The sequence below is a fragment of the Tachypleus tridentatus genome, chromosome 11, assembly GCF_004210375.1.
Source record: "Tachypleus tridentatus isolate NWPU-2018 chromosome 11, ASM421037v1, whole genome shotgun sequence".
NCBI lineage: Eukaryota > Metazoa > Arthropoda > Merostomata > Xiphosura > Limulidae > Tachypleus > Tachypleus tridentatus.
In genome coordinates this window covers 12,046,728-12,065,723 of record NC_134835.1, presented here as the reverse complement: position 1 = coordinate 12,065,723, position 18,996 = coordinate 12,046,728, and the positions used below count along the sequence as shown (strand labels likewise).

General features: G+C 30.7%; 1 pseudogene across 1 annotated transcript in view; it reads left to right on the top strand.

Moving 5' to 3' along the window:
* The first annotated feature begins 4,851 nt into the window (after positions 1-4,851).
* Positions 4,852-18,996, top strand: part of LOC143231674 (neural cell adhesion molecule 2-like) — a 239,095-nt pseudogene continuing 224,950 nt past the window's right edge. Inside the window, exon 1 of the transcript XR_013017108.1 lies at positions 4,852-5,123. The product of XR_013017108.1 is annotated as a neural cell adhesion molecule 2-like (transcript). The remainder of the gene's footprint in view (positions 5,124-18,996) is intronic.

Sequence of the window (18,996 nt, the reverse complement as noted above, 5' to 3'; positions counted from 1 at the left end):
TTACTGAATAGATACATATTTGGAATACAAGCTTCAATTTGAGTTAATTGCCAGAACGTTCAATGAATGTATGTAATGACTAAATTAATATTATAAGGTGAGTTTAATAGAGTTAGTTTGATATACCTAATAAACGTGGCTAGAACGTGAACTTTAACGGTTACAACAGTTAGTTAGCAAATCCATCTAATAACCAATTTACATTTTATGATGAAAACAAACCCACTTGATGTAAAAAAAAATGTATTCTAAAGATGGCTGGTATAGATTTTAGAACTTTGATTGAAATGAAGTATAGAACAACAATTCGAACTTCTTAGGTCATCTTCAGGTTAACAGATGTTAATTTATGTTTGCAAAGATTTTGTTTATCACAGATAATTTGCATGTTATAGTAGACAGATACTTAAAATCACCCACCTCCAACTCTTAGACTGCTATTTACCAACAAAACGTTGAATTGACCGTCCCGTTATAGCGCTCACACGGTTGAGAGGACGATTGTTTGTGTTTGTTATCAATTTCGCACATAGCTACTCGAGGGCTATCTGCGCTAGCCGTCCCTTATTTAGTAGTGTAAGACTAGAGGGAAGGCAGCTAGTCATCACCACCAACCGCCAACTCTTGGACTACTCTTTTACCAACGAATAGTGGGATTGATCGAACGTTATAACGTCTCCACGGGTGAAAGGGCGAGCATGTTTGGTGCGACTGGGATTCGAACCCGCGACCCTCGGATTACGAGACGAATGCTTTAACACGCTTGGCCATGCCGGGCCACTATGTCATATATTTAGGTTCTCAGGAATTAAAGGCCCTTTCAGCCGTGGGGCGTTATAATGTTACGGTCAATCTCACTATTCGTTGGTAAAAGAGTAGCCCAAGAGTTGGTGGTGGGTGGTGATGACTAGCTGCCTTTCCTCTAGTCTTACACTGCTAAATTAGGGACGACTAGAACAGTTAGCCCTCCAGTAGCTTTGTGCGAAATTCAAAACAAACAAACAAACAAACAAACAAACCAGGAATTGATTTACTATTTATAAGTTTTATTTGGATCCAAGCTATTTTCCACACATTTCACTAGATCTTCTTTAGGACTAATTTAAAACATTAAATATACCAATGATTTCAACAGACAGGTATATTTTTTTAATAAATAAAAGTATTTTCTAGCTAGATAAAAGGAAGTGTATATTTCTAAAATAATATAAGGCTTAACTTATCTTTCTTTTTATGAATCAACAAAGTAACTACATTTTCATTTTTCATCGAGGTCCGACATGGCCAGGTGGGTTAAGGCGTTTGACTCGTATTCTGAAGGGCGAGGGTTCAAATCCTCGTTGCACCATACATGCTCGCCCTTATAACCGTTACGGTCAATTCTACTATTCGTTGGTTAAAGAGCACCCCAAGAATTGGCGGTGGGTTGTGATAACTAGCTGCCTTCACTCTAGTCTTACACTGCTAAATTAGGAACGGCTAGTGTAGATAGCCCTTGTGTAGCTTTGCGAGAAATTAAAAAACAAACAAACATTTTCTAGTGTCCAGTACCTTTGTGAATCCAGACTAACGTTTACGTTATGGAATACTCAGAAATTGAAACAGTTTTTACAACCCCGATGCTGTCTTTTAAAAATCAGGAGAAAATAAAGAGAGTTTGATATTATGTTTTCATATACTTATTGTCCATTCTGTTTTTTTTATTTTAATGGTCTATAAATGGAACGAGTTACTCAGTTATTGGTTATCATGAGACCGTATACCTTCTATATCGTTTAAATAATGATAAAAATCGCAAAAGGTTTGGTTCTGATGAAAGCAATTTCCGAAAAGCTTGAAACAATAGTTTCTTTTGTTTGTTATAAAATCGTTTTCAATGTATATAAATGTTAATGTTATTTGATCACATTTTCAAAGCTTTTCAGAATGTGATTGAAATCGTAATTATATATTTTTATTTCTCTGTGTTTGAAACATTTAACTCTGTTCATACTTGAAACAAACTATGTTGTTTGATATCATATAACAAACATCCATGTCAGCCTATACATATCTTAAAGCATTTCGCTCATAAAAATCGATCTAATCCAAACAAAACGTTGTGCAGTATATATTTGAATATCGCAAACTGTGTCACTAAAATATTTTTTCCATGCCCTTTTTGATAGATTTATAATACATTTTACAGTACGATTAATACTAAAATTTATAAAAATTCCAATGTAATTACTTACAAAAATAATTCTTTTAAATAACTCGATTTTTATCGATCTGTAATCCAATTGGTCAGTTTTTGTTTTACGTAACTGTGAGACATCCTATTATATTTTTTTTCAATTGTAACTGCTGTTTGTAAGTGTTATGAGTTAACTAATAAGTGGCCATATCTCTGAAATCATGCCCATAAGTAGTAATTATATGGCAGAAACGAAAAACAAAACGAAACATGTGTTACTGTTGTTATGCGGAAAAGCCATAAGTTAAAGTTAAGAAACGAAAAGCTCAAATTCAGTATTAGAAATCAAGGTCTAAAAATAAATTCAGGTTTTAAAATACATACTCAACGAATGTATTTTTATAAAATAAATTAATTAACGTAGTACTTGAGAAAGTTTTCGCTGGTATAGCAATAAATCTTGGTACATATAAACCTAAAGTCAGAGGTTCGACTTCCTTCTATAGACACAGCAGATAGCCTTTCACTGTAGCTTTGCTATGAGGAAAACATACATACTTGAAAAATATCATAATAACTTTGTAGAATTGATAATGCAAATATAATTTAATTAATATCTGTTTCTATATAGTTAATTATTTTTGATAATGCTATATTAATCATAATTTATTGCAGCTTTCTTTGTATGCTTTTATAATAATTACGTATTATTCATATTCTTCATTCGTGAAACTTACGTCACAAGCTTGCGTATGGTGAAACTTGCACGCTGTTGTCACAGTCAAACAATAAAGTAAGTCAAACAATAGAAATAACTCACATATAAAATTTTCAAACAATAAAGTAACTCACATATAAAACTTTCAAACAATAAAAGTAACTCACATATAAAACTTTCAAACAATAGAAATAACTCACACATAAAATTTTCAAACAATAAAGTAACTCACATATAAAACTTTCAAACAATAGAAGTAACTCACATATAAAACTTTCAAACAATAGAAATAACTCACACATAAAATTTTCAAACAATAAAGTAACTCACATATAAAACTTTCAAACAATAGAAATAACTCACACATAAAATTTTCAAACAATAAAGTAACTCACATATAAAACTTTCAAACAATAAAGTAACTCACACATAAAACTTTCAAACAATAAAGTAACTCACATATAAAACTTTCAAACAATAGAAGTAACTCACATATAAAACTTTCAAACAATAAAGTAACTCACATATAAAACTTTCAAACAATAAAGTAACTCACATATAAAACTTTCAAACAATAAAGTAACTCACATATAAAACTTTCAAACAATAGAAATAACTCACACATAAAATTTTCAAACAATAAAGTAACTCACTCACACATAAAACTTTCAAACAATAGAAGTAACTCACATATAAAACTTTCAAACAATACAAGTAACTCACATATACAAAGCCAGTATTGTAATATCGTAAAGTTAAATAAACCTGCTGACGTCACGTTTACCAGACCACGTTTCTCTTTTGTTTCTAATAATTTTATTAAAACTGAAACATCCAAGATTCTTGACATTATATAACGCTCTAAAACTTTTCTTTTTTTGCTGATTGTGTGAACAAAACAGGTTTTATCACCTGGTTTAATTAAAGTATATACAATACTGCTCTATGCGGGGCGCTCGAATACCCGTCACACCAAACATACTCGTACTGTCAGTCGTGGGGGCGTTATAATGTGACAATCAATCTCACCATTCTTTAGCAAAAGACTAGCCCAAGAGTTGGCGGTGGGTATTGATGACTAGCTGCCATCTCTCTAGACTTACTTTGCTAAATTAGGGACGGCTAGCGCAGATAGCCCTCTTGTCGCTTTGCGCGAAGTTCAAAAGAAACAAACAAATGACAATACTTTAAATAATAATTCTGTTCTTGTTTATACTATTTCCTTGCACTATACTGTGCGTTAACTAGAGAGCGAGTGTGTGGTATCCATCTCAATAAAATGATAACACAATGGTCACAAAAACATTGAATGGTTACCCGCACTTTTAGCCTGAGGTACTACATGACCAAACAATCTATTAAACATCCAATTTATTTTATGAGATGTTTACTGTCCGTGTCCAATTTTAACAACGGTTCAAAATTATTGTTCGAAAAAAAAACACGTTTGCCCAGAATCTTAGGAATTGTCAGCCCAGAGAAAGCAGTAGCTCATTAAGTTTCCAGTCCTGGAATTCGAATGGTATACGTAAAACAGGAGTAATTCTTATTCATTCATAAAAATAGATTTACAATTATGTAGCATAAAAAAACAGATGTATAATTCGATTTTCTTTGGATCGAATTAGTATTTATATCAATTTCCGTTGACGCGGTCATCCGAATGTTCTGATAAGTAATTTATATTTGTGAAAACAAATCAACATATATACTATAGATTTATCTACGCAACCTCGAAGAATATCCGGAAGCTACTTAAAGACCAGTACTTGAATTGTGTTAACACTTACTAACATTTTTCCTTATCTAATTTAGTACAGGTTACCTCTTACTTCATGCGTGAAAACAACATTTACTTAAAAAAAGATATTTCATTCGGTTGTAACATGTGGCGCCATCTATAGATAGATTCCTCAATTGAATCTAACAATCGATTTATGGAGTGTTTAAAGAAGCCGTGAACGAAGCTTTCCAACACTCATTTTGTGTGGCTGCACAGATCGTGAAAGATCTCTTAGATGACGAAGGTAGAAGAAGTAGCAATCCACTTTGTGGATGAGGTTTTCTTATGCCTCATACTGTGAACATAAGCAACGTTCCTCTCCATCTCAGCCAATAGAAAAATAATGGTAACTGCTTACTTCGTTTTCCTTTTCCTCCTTCATTTGTGGCCGGTGTTCAGTGGAGCGCACGTTCGCCAAAAACCAGCTTCTAAAGAAAAGCCATACGGTAAGTTTCTCTTAACCATTTTTTTCTCTGTGGCATCCCTAACTCTGGCTCACAGATTTAGTGTCGTAATCGTAGAAAGAAACAGAGAAGTGAGACGCATTTCGATTGTTTCAAAATACTTTTAGGTTGTATCTTCAAATTACAAGATCGACTTGTAAGAAACTTTCTAAAATTGATTAAAACTGAACATTTAAAATCAATATTTGTTTCTGATTTTATTCCTTTAAATCAACGTTACTTTTACCTGAACCTCTAAATTATGAAAACAATTAACAATAACAGTTTCACCTAGGTTAGAAGTCTAATAATTTTCTACACTTCTTTATAAGAAAATTACAAAATGAAACAGAAATAAAAAAAAAATGAATTCATAAGTTATTTGTTCCTGATACGTAATTGTTCGTCTGCTTATAGCAATGACATCTGTCGGTGAATTAAAAAAAACTTGTCAGTCTAAAAAGCTCACCAATCTCTTGAATTGAAAATTTAAATCTAAAGAAAAAAGCAAAATACGGACTTTCCAAGAACATCAAAGTCTTAAGAAGGTATGATTTAAAATCAAAATGCTGAAATAGTTATACTATATAATATAAATATTTTAACAAATTTTGTTGGGTATTCTGAGCCGATCGGTTAAAGATGTGCAGTTCAAAGTCTAGCTTAGTACTTAAGGGAATAAGTAAAAATATATTTCGATTCTTTCTATTCCTAGTGTAAGCAAGGAGTTAACACTTGGATTTAAAAGTTTATTTTTTTAGCATTTCATCGTATAAACAATCATGTAATTAACACAGCAAATATATTTTTTCAGGTATTACATACATTTGTGGACGAAAATACTGACAACTTATCACTGAACAAAGTAATCTCACGTTTTGTCACTTTCCTAATGTTCGCTATAGTTTATATTTTACCCTAAAAGGTATACAAACTAATGAAGTGAAGTTTGAATTTTATTTCTATGACTCTTCATTGTTGATGGTTAAACATCAGTATCTTTCTGTAGAAACCAAAGCATACAGACAGAAAACGATTGAAATATTATACTGAAATGCCAAACAAATATAACAGTGAAACTGTGTTTTATTCTTATGGCTTATTATTGAATCTTCCAGCGGTTGTAGCTAAGAGAACAAAACCCCAAGAGTCTTGGGTTTATCAAGGGTTATTCCACTAAAATGTAGTTTATCTTTAGTAAAGTATTCATCTCAATAAAACTTAAATGTATTTATATTTTACGAGGCTCCAACAGATATGACAACTGTCACTCATTCTTGTCTATTGATCAAGACGTTAATAATAGGCATGTAAGAAAGTACCTTAATGACAAAGACGATTGACTGCATCATTGAGTTTGAAAAAGTTGAAACTCTCTGAGCGTATGCAAATATTTGTTTTCTCGAGCTTTATATTTCAATAGTTTTATCTTCTACATAGAACTATGACTCCACTACAAACATGTTAGAAAACTAAATAAAGATTGTGTGTTAACTGTTATTCTCAATTGTACTAAAAGGTAAGATAATTTTTTTTGAAGACTTTCTTTGTGGTATTAGAAACAAATTGCTGTTTCGTCTCACATAGTAGAAAATCAATGCTTTGTCAACAGACTTTGGGTAATACACTTCAGTTACTTATAACTTCATATATATCAGCAGAAAGTAGCTTTTTGAGAGAGAAAAAGAATATATCTAAAGATAAGTGAAGCGTTGAAAACAAATCATGGAGTTATTGTGACAGTAAATATACATCGTTGCTTTGTTAGCTTTCGTCAATCAAATGATTTAAGTACGAAACATTTTGTCAAACCTACAGATGTCGCACCGAACTTTTAATAAACGATTCTTGAGGAAATGAACACCTAAACAAGTTCTAAGGTTGTTGTTTTTTATTTAATATTAAAATAATTAGTTCAACTGCATAACCATTTTTAATTACACCTTTTATTCAGAGGATTGCCAAACCAGTTCATATTAAAGATATCTCACTCTTCATTCTAATATAAAAAAATCTTCTTTGGTGGTATTATACATCACATTTAAGATTAGATTTTTATTTACTAAGAGTTTTGCCTGGGTAATATCTGCCTATATCCTCGCTATATTTTATTATGTATTCTGTACAACTTTCAAAGCTTTCAATCCGCGACATGTCACTTTAATAACATGTACAGTGCATCATTGAAACAATTTTTGAATATATATATAAACATTTCATGTGCATCATGATTTAGAAAGCATGTCGCTCTTTTAGAAAAAAAAAATACTTGGTGAAATTTGATGAAAGCCATGGATGTAATGGATTTGATGGATGTAAATATAATTTCCTCTGAACTACTTCTCGGCGGAGGAATATGAGAATGTCATAACCTGCTACCTCACAACTTCCAATGTAACTAGAACTTGAAACAAAAGTGTAATATTGTACTATATCTAAGCTAAAATGCCTTATATTGGCCATATTGTGAACCAGCATACACGTAGGTCGATAAACATAGGTATTAATTGAAATAAGTTTCGAATTGCTAATTTTAAGTGTTCATAAAGTGGAAAGCATATTGTCTGCGAAGTTTAACTACATTATTCTAATATACAATGGAATGTGACTATATCAAGTTTACTTTTAATTAGATCTCTTTTTCCTTGCTCTAGTCAGAAAAGATATAAGTTTAAAATTCAAGCTTCAGAGAAGGATCAAACCTTGAAATCTAGTGTAATATGAGAACAGAGTAAAGGTCATAAACTGATAGACATTTTACATAAGATTTGCCTATTTGATTTAAGAGAGATACAGTTATCTAAAATATATCATGTAAACCTATATTATAATAATATCAATAGAGAGGATTACAATATGAGTCATCCTGGAAAGTTCGTGGAAAATCTGGAAAAAAAAAACCAGTAAAATAATTGAAATTTTAAAACTGGTTTCATAAGTCTGAACTCAAGGTTTTGATACTAAACATTCGAGCATTTTGACTTTATGGTTCAGACGTATTTCCTTAGATTGAGATATCTTATATTCAACACTGGTACTTTTTTTCAAACAGCCTTTTACAAAAATTTGTTTGAAATTTTTCTAAAATTTTAATTATATTGAAAATGTTGCTTTTACACTAGCGATATTTTATAACGAAACCGCATCGCCCTATCCACTGAGCCCACCGAGTGGAATCGAATCGTTGTGAATTCGAAGACATACCGCTGTACTAGGGAGGGCAGTTTAACTAGCTGTATTGGTCTTTATAAAAGAACCTTGGATTCAATATTTTAATGTTTTATATTTTTGTATCTGTGTGTTTATAGCCGCAGCAAATCGACTCATAAAATGGCTCTGTTTTTTTTTTTTGTTTTTTTTAATACAAACGTTTAGCTGTTTGCTCTGTTATCTATTGACTAATTTGAAATCCATTTACGGTTTTGGACAAATAAAGTAAAACCCTTTCGACGGATATATTTCGCCAAGCCCAAAGTCTTGTATATTCATTTACTCTAACTCTGCCTAAAAGAATTTCAAGTGCCGCGGTTATTAATAATTCATCTTTTGTCACGTTGTTACTGATAATTTGAAACAGTTACCAAAATGTTACCTCAGTTATATCTATTCTGTTGTAAACTGCCATCATATTTGATATCCAAGATTAAAAGTTGCATGAATTCTATATATTTGCAGCATTATAAATTATATAGGCCTTGAGAGTTTGTTTGTTTGTTTGTTTTGGAATTTCGCACAAAGCTACTCGAGGGCTATCTGTGCTAGCCGTCCGTAATTTAGCAGTGTAAGACTAGAGGGAAGGCAGCTAGTCATCACCACCCACCGCCAACTCTTGGGCTACTCTTTTACCAACGAATAGTGGGATTGACCGTCACATTATAACGCCCCCTCGGCTGGGAGGGCGAGCATGTTTAGCGCGACTCGGGCGCGAACCCGCGACCCTCAGATTACGAAGCACACGCCTTAACGCGCAAGGCCATGCCAGGCCTAGGCCTTGAGAGACTTATCAGTTTGCTACAATTCATATTGCTACGTCTGATAATCCTGATTCTGAAGGCTGTGTTTCTTCACAATAGTCCTGTAACGTAGTTCTCATTGCAAAAAACAAGACATCAAAAATTTCGTCCTAAAGCTCACCTATCTTACCTGTTTGTTTCCATAATCCACCTTGTGTATAAAGAAGGCAGTTTCCCAATCCTTGTTTCAAAAATAAGATCGCACAGAAATGCACATAATCTAGTATATTTCGTGGTATAGTATATATGCTCGTTCCATTCCCCAGTTGTTTTAAGAATTCAAAACGTGAACAACAAGTATAGATGCTTGGTAAGGGTCGAAGACTTGATTTTTCTATTGTTGTTCGTATTTTTGATTTTTTTTGTGATATAAGACAACGCACATTTCCTGACACTTCCACAGTAAGACTTGTCACAGGTCGTTTTATGGACGATTCTCATACTTCAAGATAATCCATATTCTTTTGCTTAATTTGATATTAAGTACTAAAGGTGATTTTCATCTCCATCCTCGATCTGTCATCATCTTTATAATCTGAGCCTATGATTATGTTTTCTTCAGAATGAACTGTTATATACCCTTTACAAAAGCATTCAGTTTGCGGAGATACTATAGGACCAATGAAACGTCAAACGATATCAAAATGTAGTTCTGATACAATCTGCTTCTCCGCAATTTCATATCAGCTGTGGTTAACATTGACGTGGCGATGTGTGTGCTCAAAACGGCTCTTCTAAAACGTATTCAACAATTTATGCTCTACGTGTTAAAGTAATATATATTTCTAGGCTGCTTTTTTCCCTATCCAGTGGCGTGCTTAGGTAGGGGATCGAGGGGGGTTCATAGACTAGTCAATTTTCCTCTATGTAAAAATTACATAGTACGTAGGGTCTATAAAAATGACTGGCCTTAAATCCGCCACTGCCCCTATTTTTAACCAATCTACTTTTGGAAATATGTAAAACATATTGTTTCTAGTTTTAACAAGTTTTGAAATAAAATTTCTCAATTGTTGTAAATCAGCGTAGTTTGAAATAAACATAATTCACACTAAGAAACAGTACGGTAATTATACGTCAGAGTAAATGTTATAGTTAAGTGGAATATTTGAAATTTGTAAAATTCAAGAAATGAATATGAAGTTATAAAGTAAGAAGTAAATAACAAAAATAACACTGTTGAATATCTGTGTAGTAACTACAGTGATATATATAACACTGTTGAATATCTGTGTAGTAACTACAGTGATATATATAACACTGTTGAATATCTGTGTAGTAACTACAGTGATATATATAACACTGTTGAATATCTGTGTAGTAACTACAGTGATATATATAACACTGTTGAATATCTGTGTAGTAACTACAGTGATATATATAACACTGTTGAATATCTGTGTAGTAACTACAGTGATATATATAACACTGTTGAATATCTGTGTAGTAACTACAGTGATATATATAACACTGTTGAATATCTGTGTAGTAACTACAGTGATATATATAACACTGTTGAATATCTGTGTAGTAACTACAGTGATATATATAACACTGTTGAATATCTGTGTAGTAACTACAGTGATATATATAACACTGTTGAATATCTGTGTAGTAACTACAGTGATATATATAACACTGTTGAATATCTGTGTGTAGTGATAATATACAGTGAATATATATAACACTGTTGAATATCTGTGTAGTAACTACAGTGATATATATAACACTGTTGAATATCTGTGTAGTAACTACAGTGATATATATAACACTGTTGAATATCTGTGTAGTAACTACAGTGATATATATAACACTGTTGAATATCTGTGTAGTAACTACAGTGATATATATAACACTGTTGAATATCTGTGTAGTAACTACAGTGATATATATAACACTGTTGAATATCTGTGTAGTAACTACAGTGATATATATAACACTGTTGAATATCTGTGTAGTAACTACAGTGATATATATAACACTGTTGAATATCTGTGTAGTAACTACAGTGATATATATAACACTGTTGAATATCTGTGTAGTAACTACAGTGATATATATAACACTGTTGAATATCTGTGTAGTAACTACAGTGATATATATAACACTGTTGAATATCTGTGTAGTAACTACAGTGATATATATAACACTGTTGAATATCTGTGTAGTAACTACAGTGATATATATAACACTGTTGAATATCTGTGTAGTAACTACAGTGATATATATAACACTGTTGAATATCTGTGTAGTAACTACAGTGATATATATAACACTGTTGAATATCTGTGTAGTAACTACAGTGATATATATAACACTGTTGAATATCTGTGTAGTAACTACAGTGATATATATAACACTGTTGAATATCTGTGTAGTAACTACAGTGATATATATAACACTGTTGAATATCTGTGTAGTAACTACACTGTGATATATATAACACTGTTGAATATCTGTGTAGTAACTACAGTGATATATATAACACTGTTGAATATCTGTGTAGTAACTACAGTGATATATATAACACTGTTGAATATCTGTGTAGTAACTACAGTGATATATATAACACTGTTGAATATCTGTGTAGTAACTACAGTGATATATATAACACTGTTGAATATCTGTGTAGTAACTACAGTGATATATATAACACTGTTGAATATCTGTGTAGTAACTACAGTGATATATATACACTGTTGAATATATAGTAACACAGTGATATATATACACTGTTGAATATCTGTGTAGTAACTACAGTGATATATATAACACTGTTGAATATCTGTGTAGTAACTACAGTGATATATATAACACTGTTGAATATCTGTGTAGTAACTACAGTGATATATATAACACTGTTGAATATCTGTGTAGTAACTACAGTGATATATATAACACTGTTGAATATCTGTGTAGTAACTACAGTGATATATATAACACTGTTGAATATCTGTGTAGTAACTACAGTGATATATATAACACTGTTGAATATCTGTGTACAGTGATATATATAACACTGTTGAATATCTGTGTAGTAACTACAGTGATATATATAACACTGTTGAATATCTGTGTAGTAACTACAGTGATATATATAACACTGTTGAATATGTGTAGTGTGTAGTAACTACAGTGATATATATAACACTGTTGAATATCTGTGTAGTAACTACAGTGATATATATAACACTGTTGAATATCTGTGTAGTAACTACAGTGATATATATAACACTGTTGAATATCTGTGTAGTAACTACAGTGATATATATAACACTGTTGAATATCTGTGTAGTAACTACAGTGATATATATAACACTGTTGAATATCTGTGTAGTAACTACAGTGATATATATAACACTGTTGAATATCTGTGTGTACAGTGATATATATACACTGTTGAATATGTATAACACTGATTGAATATCTGTGTATCTGTGTAGTAACTACAGTGATATATATAACACTGTTGAATATCTGTGTAGTAACTACAGTGATATATATAACACTGTTGAATATCTGTGTAGTAACTATAGTGATATATATAACACTGTTGAATATCTGTGTAGTAACTACAGTGATATATATAACACTGTTGAATATCTGTGTAGTAACTACAGTGATATATATAACACTGTTGAATATCTGTGTAGTAACTACAGTGATATATATAACACTGTTGAATATCTGTGTAGTAACTACAGTGATATATATAACACTGTTGAATACTGTTGAATATCTGTTGTGTAGTAACTACAGTGATATATATAACACTGTTGAATATCTGTGTAGTAACTACAGAATATCTGTGTAGTAACTGTGATATATATAACATATATATAACACTGTTGAATATCTGTGTAGTAACTACAGTGATATATATAACACTGTTGAATATCTGTGTAGTAACTACAGTGATATATATAACACTGTTGAATATCTGTGTAGTAACTACAGTGATATATATAACACTGTTGAATATCTGTGTAGTAACTACAGTGATATATATAACACTGTTGAATATCTGTGTAGTAACTACAGTGATATATATAACACTGTTGAATATCTGTGTAGTAACTACAGTGATATATATAACACTGTTGAATATCTGTGTAGTAACTACAGTGATATATATAACACTGTTGAATATCTGTGTAGTAACTACGGTGATATATATAACACTGTTGAATATCTGTGTAGTAACTACAGTGATATATATAACACTGTTGAATATCTGTGTAGTAACTACAGTGATATATATAACACTGTTGAATATCTGTGTAGTAACTACAGTGATATATATAACACTGTTGAATATCTGTGTAGTAACTACAGTGATATATATAACACTGTTGAATATCTGTGTAGTAACTACAGTGATATATATAACACTGTTGAATATCTGTGTAGTAACTACAGTGATATATATAACACTGTTGAATATCTGTGTAGTAACTACAGTGATATATATAACACTGTTGAATATCTGTGTAGTAACTACAGTGATATATATAACACTGTTGAATATCTGTGTAGTAACTACAGTGATATATATAACACTGTTGAATATCTGTGTAGTAACTACAGTGATATATATAACACTGTTGAATATCTGTGTAGTAACTACAGTGATATATATAACACTGTTGAATATCTGTGTAGTAACTACAGTGATATATATAACACTGTTGAATATCTGTGTAGTAACTACAGTGATATATATATAACACTGTTGAATATCTGTGTAGTAACTAATAACACTGTTGAATATCTGTGTAGTAACTACAGTGATATATATAACACTGTTGAATATCTGTGTAGTAACTACAGTGATATATATAACACTGTTGAATATATCTGTGTAGTAACTGTGTAGTAACTACAGTGATATATATAACACTGTTGAATATCTGTGTAGTAACTACAGTGATATATATAACACTGTTGAATATCTGTGTAGTAACTAGTAACACGGTGATATATATAACACTGTTGAATATCTGTGTAGTAACTACAGTGATATATATAACACTGTTGAATATCTGTGTATAACTGTGTAACACTGTGAATATCTACTACAGTGATATATATAACACTGTTGAATATCTGTGTAGTAACTACAGTGATATATATAACACTGTTGAATATCTGTGTGTAGTAACTAACACGGTGATATATATAACACTGTTGAATATCTGTGTAGTAACTACAGTGATATATATAACACTGTTGAATATCTGTGTAGTAACTACAGTGATATATATAACACTGTTGAATATCTGTGTAGTAACTACGGTGATATATATAACACTGTTGAATATCTGTGTAGTAACTACAGTGATATATATAACACTGTTGAATATCTGTGTAGTAACTACAGTGATATATATAACACTGTTGAATATCTGTGTAGTAACTACAGTGATATATATAACACTGTTGAATATCTGTGTAGTAACTACAGTGATATATATAACACTGTTGAATATCTGTGTAGTAACTACAGTGATATATATAACACTGTTGAATATCTGTGTAGTAACTACAGTGATATATATAACACTGTTGAATATCTGTGTAGTAACTACAGTGATATATATAACACTGTTGAATATCTGTGTAGTATATATAACACTGTTGAATATCTGTGTAGTTAACTATCTGTGTGATATATATAACACTGTTGAATATCTGTGTAGTAACTACAGTGATATATATAACACTGTTGAATATCTGTGTAGTAACTACAGTGATATATATAACACTGTTGAATATCTGTGTAGTAACTACAGTGATATATATAACACTGTTGAATATCTGTGTAGTAACTACAGTGATATATATAACACTGTTGAATATCTGTGTAGTACACTGTTGAATACAGTGATATATATAACACTGTTGATATATAACACTGTGTAGTAACTACAGTGATATATATAACACTGTTGAATATCTGTGTAGTAACTACAGTGATATATATAACACTGTTGAATATCTGTGTAGTAACTACACTGTGAATATATATAACACTGTTGAATATCTGTGTTGTAATATCTGTGTGAGTATATATAACACTGTTGAATATCTGTGTAGTAACTACAGTGATATATATAACACTGTTGAATATCTGTGTAGTAACTACAGTGATATATATAACACTGTTGAATATCTGTGTAGTAACTACAGTGATATATATAACACTGTTGAATATCTGTGTAGTAACTACAGTGATATATATAACACTGTTGAATATCTGTGTGTGAGTAATATAACACTGTTGAATATCTGTGTAGTAACTACAGTGATATATATAACACTGTTGAATAGTAACTACAGTGATATATATAACACTGTTGAATATCTGTGTGTAGTAACTACACTGTGATATATATAACACTGTTGAATATCTGTGTAGTACTACTGGTGATATATATAACACTGTTGAATATCTGTGTAGTAACTACAGTGTGATATATATAACACTGTTGAATATCTGTGTAGTAACTACAGTGATATATATAACACTGTTGAATATCTGTGTAGTAACTACAGTGATATATATAACACTGTTGAATATCTGTGTAGTAACTACAGTGATATATATAACACTGTTGAATATCTGTGTAGTAACTACAGTGATATATATAACACTGTTGAATATCTGTGTAGTACAGTGATATATATAACACTGTTGTGTAGTAACTACATCTGTGTGATATATATAACACTGTTGAATATCTGTGTAGTAACTACAGTGATATATATAACACTGTTGAATATCTGTGTAGTAACTACAGTGATATATATAACACTGTTGAATATCTGTGTAGTAACTACAGTGATATATATAACACTGTTGAATATCTGTGTAGTAACTACAGTGATATATATAACACTGTTGAATATCTGTGTGTAACTATATATAACACTGTTGAATATCTGTGTAGTAACTACAGTGATATATATAACACTGTTGAATATCTGTGTAGTAACTACAGTGATATATATAACACTGTTGAATATCTGTGTAGTAACTACAGTGATATATATAACACTGTTGAATATCTGTGTAGTAACTACAGTGATATATATAACACTGTTGAATATCTGTGTAGTAACTACAGTGATATATATAACACTGTTGAATATCTGTGTAGTAACTACAGTGATATATATAACACTGTTGAATATCTGTGTAGTAACTACAGTGATATATATAACACTGTTGAATATCTGTGTGTAACTACAGTGATATATAACACTGTTGAATATCTGTGTGATATATATATAACACTGTTGAATATCTGTGTAGTAACTACTGTTGTGATATATATAACACTGTTGAATATCTGTGTAGTAACTACAGTGATATATATAACACTGTTGAATATCTGTGTAGTAACTACAGTGATATATATAACACTGTTGAATATCTGTGTAGTAACTACGGTGATATATATAACACTGTGAATATCTGTGTATATATAACACTGTTGAATATCTGTGTAGTAACTACTGTTGAATATCTGTGATATATATAACACTGTTGAATATCTGTGTAGTAACTACAGTGATATATATAACACTGTTGAATATCTGTGTAGTAACTACAGTGATATATATAACACTGTTGAATATCTGTGTAGTAACTACAGTGATATATATAACACTGTTGAATATCTGTGTAGTAACTACAGTGATATATATAACACTGTTGAATATCTGTGTAGTAACTACAGTGATATATATAACACTGTTGAATATCTGTGTAGTAACTACAGTGATATATATAACACTGTTGAATATCTGTGTAGTAACTACAGTGATATATATAACACTGTTGAATATCTGTGTAGTAACTACAGTGATATATATAACACTGTTGAATATCTGTGTATCTGTGTAGTAACTACAGTGATATATATAACACTGTTGAATATCTGTGTAGTATATATATAACACTGTTGATATATATAACACTGTTGAATATCTGTGTAGTATATATAACACTGTGATATATATAACACTGTTGAATATCTGTGTAGTAACTACAGTGATATATATAACACTGTTGAATATCTGTGTAGTAACTACAGTGATATATATAACACTGTTGAATATCTGTGTAGTAACTACAGTGATATATATAACACTGTTGAATATCTGTGTAGTAACTACAGTGATATATATAACACTGTTGAATATCTGTGTAGTAACTACAGTGATATATATAACACTGTTGAATATCTGTGTAGTAACTAATAACACTGTTGAATATCTGTGTAGTAACTACGGTGATATATATAACACTGTTGAATATCTGTGTAGTAACTACAGTGATATATATAACACTGTTGAATATCTGTGTAGTAACTACAGTGATATATATAACACTGTTGAATATCTGTGTAGTAACTACAGTGATATATATAACACTGTTGAATATCTGTGTAGTAACTACAGTGATATATATAACACTGTTGAATATCTGTGTAGTAACTACAGTGATATATATAACACTGTTGAATATCTGTGTAGTAACTACAGTGATATATATAACACTGTTGAATATCTGTGTAGTAACTACAGTGATATATATAACACTGTTGAATATCTGTGTAGTAACTACAGTGATATATATAACTACAGTGATATATATAACACTGTTGAATATCTGTGTAGTAACTACACTGTGAATATATATATAACACTGTTGAATATCTGTGTAGTAACTACAGTGATATATATAACACTGTTGAATATCTGTGTAGTAACTACAGTGATATATATAACACTGTTGAATATCTGTGTAGTAACTACAGTGATATATATAACACTGTTGAATATCTGTGTAGTAACTACAGTGATATATATAACACTGTTGAATATCTGTGTAGTAACTACAGTGATATATATAACACTGTTGAATATCTGTGTAGTAACTACAGTGATATATATAACACTGTTGAATATCTGTGTAGTAACTACAGTGATATATATAACACTGTTGAATATCTGTGTAGTAACTACAGTGATATATATAACACTGTTGAATATCTGTGTGTGAATACTGTTGTGATATATATAACACTGTTGAATATCTGTGTAGTAACTACAGTGATATATATAACACTGTTGAATATCTGTGTAGTAACTACGGTGATATATATAACACTGTTGAATATCTGTGTAGTACAGTGATATATATAACACTGTTGATATATATAACACTGTTGAATATCTGTGTAGTAACTACAGTGATATATATAACACTGTTGAATATCTGTGTAGTAACTACAGTGATATATATAACACTGTTGAATATCTGTGTAGTAACTACAGTGATATATATAACACTGTTGAATATCTGTGTAGTAACTACAGTGATATATATAACACTGTTGAATATCTGTGTAGTAACTACAGTGATATATATAACACTGTTGAATATCTGTGTAGTAACTACAGTGATATATATAACACTGTTGAATATCTGTGTAGTAACTACAGTGATATATATAACACTGTTGAATATCTGTGTAGTAACTACAGTGATATATATAACACTGTTGAATATCTGTGTAGTAACTACGGTGATATATATAACACTGTTGAATATCTGTGTAGTAACTACAGTGATATATATAACACTGTTGAATATCTGTGTAGTAACTACAGTGATATATATAACACTGTTGAATATCTGTGTAGTAACTACAGTGATATATATAACACTGTTGAATATCTGTGTAGTAACTACAGTGATATATATAACACTGTTGAATATCTGTGTAGTAACTACAGTGATATATATATCTGTGTAATACTACAGTGATATATATAACACTGTTGAATATCTG